Below are 11,119 nucleotides of genomic sequence, written 5' to 3'. Positions count from 1 at the left end.
GAAAACATGACGACCCAAAACCTATGGGATGCAGCAAAAGCAGTTCTAAGAGGGAAGTTTATAGCAATACAATCCTACCTCAATAAACAAGAAACATCTCAAATAAAAAGCCTAACCTTACACCGAAAGCAATTAGAGAAAGAACAAAAAACCCACAAAGTTAGCAGAAGGAAAGGAATCATAAAGATCAGATCAGAAATAAATGAAAAAGAAATGAAGGAAATGATAGCAAAGATCAATTAAACTAAAAGCTGGTCCGTTGAGAAGATAAACAAAATTGATAAACCATTAGCCAGACTCATCAAGAATAAAAGGGAGAAGACTCAAATCAATAGAATTAGAAATGAAAAAGAAATAACAACTGACACTGCAAAAGTACAGTGGATCATGAGAGGTTACTATAAGCAACTATATGCCAGTAAAATAGACAACCTGGAAGAAATGAAGGAATTCTTAGAAAAGCACAAGCTTCCGAGACTGAACCAGGAAGAAATAGAAAATATAAACAGACCAATCACAAGTGCTGAAATTGAAACTGTGATTAAAAATCTTCCAACAAACAAAAGCCCAGGACGAGATGGCTTCACAGGTGAATTCTGTCAAACATTTAGAGAAGCGATAACACCTATCCTTCTCAAACTCTTCCAAAATATAGCAGAGGGAGGAACACTCCCCAACTCATTCTACGAGGCCACCATCACCCTGATACCAAAACCAGGCAAAGATGCCACAAAAAAAGAAAATTACTGGCCAGTATCACTGATGAACATAGATGCAAAAATCCTCAACAAAATACTAGCAAAGAGAATCCAACAGCACATTAAAAGGATCATGTGATAAAACCATATTAACAAATTGAAGGAGAAAAACCATATGATCATCTCAATAGATACAGAAAAAGCTTTTGACAAAATTCAACACCCATTTATGATAAAAACCCTCCAGAAAGTAGGCATAGAGGGAACTTACCTCAACATAATAAGGCCATTTATGACAAACCCACAGCCAAAATCGTTCTCAATGGTGAAAAACAGAAACCATTTCCACTAAGATCAGGAATAAGACAAGGTTGCCCACTCTCACCACTATTATTCAACATAGTTTTGGAAGTTTTAGTCACAGCAATCAGAGAAGAAAAAGAAATAAAAGGAATCCAAATCGGAAAAGAAGAAGTAAAACTGTCACTGTTTGCAGATGACATAATAGTATTCATAGAGAATCCTAAAGATGCTACCAGAAAACAACTAAAGCTAAATAACGAATTTGGTAAAGTAGCAGGATACAAAATTAATGCACAGAAATCTCTTGCATTCCTATACACTAATGATGAAAAATCTGAAAGAGAAATTAAGGAAACACTCCCATTTACTACTACAACAAAAAAGAATAAAATACCTAGGATAAACCTACCTAAGGAGACAAAAGACCTGTATGCAGAAAACTATAAGATGCTGATGAAAGAAATTAAGGATGATACAAATGATGATGGAGAGATATACCATGTTCTTGTATTGGAAGAATGAACATTGTGAAAATGACAATATTACCCAAAGCAACTTACAAATTCAATGCAATCCCTATCAAACTACCAATGGAATTTTTCACAGAACTAGAACAAAAAAATTCACAATTTGTATGGAAACACCAAAGACCCCGAATAGCCAAAGCAATCTTGAGAACAAAAAACGGAGCTGGATGAACCAGGCTCCCTGACTTCAGACTACACTACAAAGTTACAGTAATCAAGACAGTATGGTACTGGCACAAAAACAGAAATATTGATCAATAGAACAGGATAGAAAGCCTATTGTCACCTTATCTTTGATAAAGGAGGCAAGAGTATACAATGGAGAAAAGACAGTCTCTTCAATAAGTGGTGCTGGGAAAACTGGACAGCTACGTGTAAAAGAATGAAATTAGAACACTCCCTAACACCATACACAAAACTAAACTCAAAATGGATTAAAGACCTAAATGTAAGGCCAGACACTATTAAACTCTCAGAGGAAAAGATAGGCAGAACACTCCATTACATAAATTACAGTAAGATCCTTTTTGACCCACCTCCTAGAGAAATGGAAATAATAAAAAAATAAATAAACAAATGGGACCTAATGAAACAAAAGCTTTTGCGCAGCAAAGGAAAACATAAACAAGATGAAAAGACAATGCTCAGAATGGGAGAAAATATTTGCAAATGAAGCAACTGACAAAGGATTAATCCCCAAAATATACATGCAGCTCATGCAGCTCAATATCAAAAAAACAAACAACCCAATCCAAAAATGGGCAGAAGACCTAAACTGACATTTCTCCAAAGAAGATATACAGATTGCCAACAAACACATGAAAGGATGCTCAACATCACTAATCATTAGAGAAATGCAAATCAAAACTACAGTGAGGTATCACCTCACACCAGTCAAAATGGCCATCCTCAAAAATCTACAAACAATAAATGCTGGAGCAGGCGTGGAGAAAAGGGAACCCTCTTGCACTGTTGGTGGGAATGTAAAATCATACAGCCACTATGGAGAACAGTATGAATGTTCCTCAAAAAACTAAAAATAGAACTACCATACAACCCAGCAATCCCACTACATATACCCTGAGAAAACCATAATTCAAAAAGAGTCATGTACCACAATGTTCACTGCAGCTCTATGTACAACAGCCAGGACATGGAAGCAACGTAAGTGTCCATCAACAGATGAATGGATAAAGAAAACATGGCACATATATACAATGGAATATTACTTAGCCATAAAAAGAAATGATATTGAATTATTTGAAGTAAGGTGGATAGACCTAGAGTCTGTCATGTGGAGTGAAGTGAGTCAGAAAGTGAAAAACAAATACCGTATGCTAATGCATATACATGGAATTTTAAAAAGCTGTACTGATGAACCTAGTGGCAGGGCAAGAATAAAGATGCAGATGTAGAGAACGGACTTGAGGGCACGGGGTTGGGAAGGGGAAGCTGGGATGAAGTGAGAGAGTAGCAATGACATATATACAGTACCAAATGTAAAACAGATAGCTAGTGGGAAGCAGCCACATAGCACATGGAGATTAGCATGGTGCTTAGTGTCCACCTAGAAGGGTGGGATAGGGAGGGTGGGAGGGAGATGTAAGGGGGAGGAGATATTGGGATGCATATATAAGTATAGCTGAGTCACTCTGTTATACAGCAGAAACTAACACACCATTGTATAGCTAAGTCACTTTGTTATACAGCAGAAACTAACACATCCAATAAAGATGTTAAAAAGGTAAAAACATAAAAATAAAAAGGGTACATTAAAAAAAGAATTTAAGATAAAAAAATACAAGTTTAATGCATTTCATAACTGAAAATCAAGTTTCAGGTTTTTTTCTTTAGTGTATTCAGAGTTATTTTTGTCAGTGACAAGTACTAAATTAATTGCATGTGTCATTTCTCTACTCTGTGTCTTCACTGTCATTCAGACTGAAATAGTCTGTGTTTTCTCTCTTACCCCAGTAATTATTTTTAAAAATTTATATCTAATTTTAGCTATTATTTTGTTATTTGTCTCTAACTTTACTGCAGTGTGGTAAAAGAACCATAATCAGTCGTGGAGCAGCTTTTCTTGTTGTTTTGTTTTATTTTGAGTCTTTGGAATTCACCAAGGCTTTCTTTGTGGTCTAGTAAATGCCTGAATTTTCTGTGAATGGGCCATGGGTGTTCGAAACATAGTAAGTTTTCTCTATTGTACACAATGATCTCTCTCTGTGTCTTTCTGTCTATATATCTACCAACCAAGAGTGATACACACAGACTAGATGACACAATTAATCATGTTATTTGTACTTTGTATCTGTGCATATTTCTATTTGATCATATCAGGTTCCAAGTGGGATTCACTATTATAACTACTGAACTATAATTATTGATTTTGTCTCTCTCATATATATATAGAATTTTATCATATAATTTGATAGTTTATCTATTTGGGACTATATTGAGATAGGCACAGTAGTGTGCTAGAGACAGTTCATACCATTTCATGAGAGCCAGTTGTTAATTATCAGGAATCTTGTGAGCCAGTGGTCAAACCTAGCCATTATTAAATGTTAAACTACATTAACTTCTGATTAAATGTATTATAGTAAAAAAAGATAAACATTCAAAATTCATACTTCCTAACTATTCTCCTACATTTATAAGAGAAATAATACTTTTATGATGCATTGATCCGGCAGACCCCAATGTACTAAAATGGTCAAATTTAGCATCACTAACAACAGAACAAACTAACAGTAGGTACCTCTGCAGTGATACAATAGAAAGTAATCAACAATACCTACGTGAAAGCATCTATGTCTTTATGCTGAATCTAACCTTGAGAAAACAATCAGACAAATGCAAACTGTTAGGCTACAAGACAACTAGCCTAGATTTTGAAAACATCAACCTAATGGAAAAAGGAAAGAAAAATGAGATAGAACTGTTCTCAGGTGAAGAGATTAAAAAGGCACGATAAACAGCAGCAAAAAACTAAGTGATTCTTGATTATTTGAAAAGAGAAGAGAAGAGAAAAAAAGAAAAGAAAAGAAAAGAAGGGCAAAGGAGCAAGCCTGTAGGGCTCACACTAACCAAATTTGACATAGGTATAGTAATAACTGATTCAGGTCAAGAACACTTTTGAATACTAAAACCAATGGGTGTAAAGTTTTTGAGAAACAAAATATTTACAGGGTTGCAAAGATCAACCCATACACTACTAATTAATTACAATTTGCTATAATCTATGCTCTTGAGGTTATGTCTATCTATTATGTCAGTATGATGGAAATGCTAAGTATTGGTGGGTTATTGCACATCCCTTCCCAGCTCTGCGTTCAGTGACATCATGATGATAGCTTAAAATCATCCATAATGGAAGTTTTTACATCATCAAATTAACAACTGCTACAAATCAGGGCTTGATTTATTGTTTTGTTGATTATCTAGCCTTACATGTAAATTGCAGATAATATTTTATGAATGTTAAATTTCTTGGATGTGATAATAATATTGTGGTTATGTACGACAATGTCCTTTTGGGAAAGATAAATGCTGAATTATTTTCTGGTGAAGAGGCGTGATGTTTGCCATTTTCTAGTGAGTCAGTAAAACACACACACTTTTATCTTTTGTGTAAAATCCCTCCCCCCATCACACACACACACACATACACGCACACAATCTTTGAGCTTCAGTATAGGAAACTACCCTATAGCTATGCTCCATCTCTCTCTTCAGCTGTGTGGCAACTTCTCCTTAAGGGAGAGCGCTACCAGCCCATGACCATTTGGCATCTTTTTCAGATTTAAAAGTTTGCACCACTCTTATATTCAAACAATCAGCATATAGTGATTCATACCATATGGTCTCAATTGTGAGAGAAGAGCATAGTACACCAGGATGAAATGTATAAACTAAAATATATGAATTACAGTTATTTTAATTTTGAGATATAAATTATACTCAGTAAATTACATACATAGTAAGTGTACAGTGTGATGAGTACTGACAGTTGTATATACCAGCTCAAACAAGATACAGAATATTTCTATCATTCCAGAAAGTTCTCTAGTTTTGTTCTCAGTCAGTCCTCCTCTTCTTCCCCAGCCCTCTGTAGCCATCTCTCCTAGGAGGTGACTTCCACCAGTAAAGATTATTTTATCTGTTCTTGGATGTCATGTAAATGGAACTACATAGCCTGTACTTGTTTGTGTCTGTTGCTTTCAATCAACATAGCATTTCTGAGATTCACCCATGTCAGTTGTATGTATCAATGTATTGCTCCTGTTTACTGTTGTGTAGCATTCTGTCAATGTAACATAATTTTTAATACATTATACTATTGCTAGACGTATGTATTCATTCTAATTTGTAATTACTGTAAATAAGCTGTCATGAACATTCCTATACATACAGGTCCTTTTGCTGGCAAAAATATTTCTCTTGGTGAATACCTCAGAGTCAAATTTCTGGGGTCATAGGATAGCATATATGCATGCTTAACATTTTAAGAAACTGTCAAACAATGGTTTATTCCTGCAATGTACGAGAGTCCAGTTCACCAAAAAGTGCCCAAATCTAATATTGTAACTTTTTAAAAATTATTTTAGCTATTTTAATAGATATGAGGTAGTAACTCTTTGTGGTTTTATTTTCCATGTCCCTATTCATGATGTTGAGCTCCTTTTTTTTTGGAACCTATTGGCCATATATATACACCTACTTTTTCGAACTGTTCAAGTTTTTCTCACATTTTTTAAAAATTGGTTTGTTCCTCTTTTTATTGTTGATTTGAAGGAGTTTCTTAGTCAGATATATATTTATATATATCATATATATATATTATTTATATATATCTTATATATATATATATATTTATATATGTATACAACAGCTATATATTCCGTTGTCAGAGAGATTGACTAGACTGGAGTCCTTTGTCAGAAAACATTAGGAAATTTTTTCCCTCCGTCTGTGGCTTTCCTATTCATTTTTGTAACAGTGGCTTTTAAAGAGATCTTAGGTCCTCAGAACATGTCCCTAATGGTCCTTGATTCAGATTCAGCTTGTAATTTCTGTGTCCAACACCCAAAACCAACATTTTCTTTAAAAACTTTGGTTTAACCTCCCCTTCCCTCTTCCTACCCCTGCCACAGGTAATGACATTGTAAGTCAAGTTCTGGAAACTAGACATCCTTATTGTTACTGCACTTTCATTTCATCTAAAGCTAAGAAATGTTTATATTTTCTAATATATGTCTAACAAATTTATGTTATCACTGCCAATTCAATTCCAACTGCACAGAGTTTTTCCTCCCATTCCCTAATATTGAAAGTACTGGTTCCAAAGCACAACTGTGTATTTATTCATTTGCTCTATCACTTAATTCATATAAAATACTTTCAAATTTAATAAATTCATACCCTCTAATGACAACAAACCTCCTAAAGTTCAGAATTTCTTTTCAAAGAACCTAAAGCTGTACTCTGATCAAATATAACTTGAAATACTTTTTTCCTGTGTGTTTACATTATACATATATATTAATTTGCTTTTGTTTGTATTCAATTTTAGGAGGTTACTTTTTTGCATGTCTTGATTTTATTTTATGTTTGACTATGTTCTAAAGTCATCACAGTATAAAAAGATAAACTCCTGAAGGCCTCATATCCATCCCTATCCCTTCTACATTGTCCTCACTGAACCAGCTACAGGTAACTATTTTAATTTGTTTTTGTGTTATCATTTCTGTGTTTCTTTATAAAATAAGCAACATGTATGTATACTTACACAAACACACACCCAATTAATCTGATTTTATATATGTATATACGTAACATATACATATATGTATATATGTGTGTATGTAGGTATATATATGTGTGTGTAGGTATACACACACACACACATATATATATAGCCTTCTTATTCTTCTTTATTTTTTTCCACAGATGGTGGATTACTCTACGTACTTTTTTTCACCTTACTCTTGTTTTGCTATTTGATATTATATACTGGAAATCACTCCTTATCAGATCATAGAGGTCATGCTTACTCATTTTTTTATGACTGCACAGTGCTCTACTATGTGGATATACCACAGTTTAATCAACCACTCTCCAGTGGAAGGGCATTTAGATTTTTCCAGTATTCTATTATCAAAAATAATGCTACAATGAATAAACTTGGAGGAATGTGGTTTTGTATTTTTGAATTTATTCTTTTATACTGACAAAAATCTTTATTTTAAAAAGTGGTATTTTAATTTAAAATCTATTTTCAAGAGCCCATAATATCTTGGAAATTAACCCATTACTATACATGCAGTCAACATCGCACATTAGGAAGAATTAATTGGCTTGCCCCTTTTAAGTGTGTTTAAAACAAATAAAAACATACAATTTGGGTAAAACTGGTCATAAAAGTAGAAATCAATCTGCTGTTTACTAGGTTTCATATACACAGACACATATATTCAACTATCCAACAAGTAAACATGTTTCTTACCTAGTCCACTAAGAAATTTTAAATTATGCTACTCAACCCTAAGTCTAAATTTCTGGCAAGATTAAACTTGATCCCATACCTATTTGTTCATGTAATAATTAAAATGATATGAATTACTGCAAAGTAGTACAAGACCATGCTGTGACTGGTTAGGGTACAACAAATTGAAAAGAAAAAAGAACATCTAAGGGGAATTCAGGGAAGCAGCAGCAGCAGTAGTTGGAATTGACATGGTCATTACCCTGGAGGATAAAATTACTTTTCTTGTGTGTTTTATTTTTTTTAAAGACTGATTAAAAATTGTGTGTTTTAACTGCAACAATTCGATGTTTGCCATTGCATCTACAAATAGGAAAAAAAAAAACTTTGTGTAATTGCAACCCTAAAAATATCATTCTAACTTGGAGAGTTAAGGGATAAAAATTCCCTTTCTTACAGGCACTCAGCAAATGGGAGAAATGAGTGAGGTGGTAATGGTAAAATTAATATTATCAGAATCCTATTATTTTCCTTAATTCCAATAATGTGAAATTATCATGTGAGAATGTTATTCCGGCCACACGTAATTCCTGTTTTTTAAATGATTTATCTGGAGAAAAATATGGCCCAAATTCCAATAATTTCCTTAAGAAAAGAACTTTGGACATGACTTATGTAAATTTGCAATTGCTCACATATAATTTATTACCAGTGGTTCTCAAATATGGCTGTACATAAAAATACAACAAATGATATTTTAAAATAATATAAATTCCTGAGTCTCATTCCAGACAAACAGAGATGGATTATCGGGAATTGTAGGCTAAGTAATTTGGTTATACCACAGTTGATAAATTCTATATGGTAAGTATATGGAGAGGGTATAGGAAATTAAATAAATTATCATAGGCAGAAGTGGTCATGAAACCTTCCTAGAGATAGTGGGCCGTGGGCCTTTAGTTGAATCTTAAAAGCAAAGGGAAGGAAGAGATCATGGTAGTTTTATATTATGTTTCCAAATTCTTTGACCCTTCTTCCATCAAAAGGTAGCACTTAATTCATGACCCACCCTTAAGTGGAGTTCTACCTAATGACTTGCTCTTAATAAATAAAATATGGCAGAATTGACGGCATGAAACTTCCAGAACTAGACCGTAGAATGGACTGCATCTCTTTTGAATTCCTCCCTGTAGGAGAAGTTGGCTGCCATGTTATGAGGACCCTCCAGCAGCCCTATGGAGAAGTCCATATGGTGAAGAACTGAGGTCTCCTATCACAGTCAGGTGGAACTAAGACCTTCTTATGACAGATACGTTGGTGAGCCTTGTAGGAGGTATATCCTCCAATTCCAGCCAAGCCTTCAAATAACTAAAGACCCAACTGATATATTGACTGCAACCTCGTGAGAGATCTTGAACCAGAGCTGCTGTCACTTTATTGGCCCACAAAGAAGACCTGAATAGACATTTTTCCAAAGAGGACATGCAGATGGGCAAGAGAACATGAAAAGTTGTTCAACACTGCTAATCATCAGGGAAATGCAAATCAAAACCTCAATGAGGTATCACCTCACACCTGTCAGAATGTCTATCATCAAAAAGAACACAAATAATAAATGTTGACAAGGACATGGAGAAAAGGGAACCCTCATACACTGGTGGTAGGAATGTAATTTGGTACAACCACTGTGGAAAACAGTATGGAGGTTCTCAAAAAACTAAAAACAGAACTACCATGTGGTCCAACAATTCCACTCCTGGGTATATATCTAAAAGAAAAAAAAAAAACAAAACACTAATTCGAAAGGATACACGCAGCCCAATGTACATAGCAGCCTTATTTATAATTGTGAAGATATGGAAGCAACCTAAGTGTCCATCAGCAAATGAATGGATAAATAAGATGTGGTATGTACATGCTATGCAATACTAGTCATCCATAAAAAAGAGAAGGACATTTTACCATTTGCAACAACATAGATAGACTTGGAGCATATTATGCTAAGTGAAATAAGTCAGACAGAGAAAGACAAATATTGTATGATATCACTCATATGTGGAATCTAAAAAAATACAACAAACTAGGGAATTTAACAAAAAAGAAACAGACTCACAGATATAGAGAACAAACCAGGGTTACCACTGGGGAGAGAGAAGAGGGAAGAGGCAAGATAGGGAGGGGTAGGGGATTAAACAGTGCAAACTCTTATGTATAAAATAAGCTACAAGGATATATTGCAGAACACAGGGAATATACCCAATATTCTATAATAACCATAAATATAGTATAACCTTTAAAACCTGTGAATCACTGTATTATATACCTATAAGTTATATAATATTGAACATCAACTATACTTCAATAAAAATAAATATGCAAATAAAGTTACTGGCTCTCAAAAAATAAGATTAAAACAGTGTAATGTTTTAAGCTGCTAAGTATTGGGGTAATTTTTATGCAGCAATAGAAAAATAATACATACAGTTAACAAGGTTTAGAGTATGTGGGGAGAGTAAAACACTGGACATTATCTAGAGTAAAGGAAGAATATGTTATATATATCTAAGCTTAAAATTTTAGCAAATGAGAATATAGGATAATATTAAATTATAAATTATATTAAATGATGCTTTGGGGCTGGATGTTTTATTGAAGCTAAATACATGAGAAAGTTCTCTTATTATCAATTATTTTTCCTTTTTGTAAGCTACTTTAGAGTTTACAAAAATATCTTGATACATTTTGTTGTATTTAATACTCACTATAGACCAGTGAGGTGTATGTTACAATTCTCAGCCCATAAAACAGGAGATAGAAGTTTCCTTTATACTATAACGAGATAATTATGCTAATTGTCTGAAGTGGCTCTGGCTGGTCAGGGCTAGAGTTTGATCTCAGGCCTTGTTATGAGTGATTTATTGATAATTTCTTTACACTGGTTTTTACCAACCTCTACACTACTACTCTTTGCTGTGGGGTCTGTCCTGTGCATTTTAGGATGTTGGGCACCCACTAGATGCCAGTAGCAACCTCACCCCAGTTGTGACAATCATCCAAAACTGTCTTCAGACATGGTTAAATGTCCTCTAGGAGGAAAAATCACC

This window comes from Balaenoptera borealis, assembly GCF_965194805.1.
Source record: "Balaenoptera borealis genome assembly, chromosome: 12".
NCBI classification, from domain to species: Eukaryota; Metazoa; Chordata; class Mammalia; order Artiodactyla; family Balaenopteridae; genus Balaenoptera; species Balaenoptera borealis.
This window is presented reverse-complemented; position numbering follows the sequence as displayed.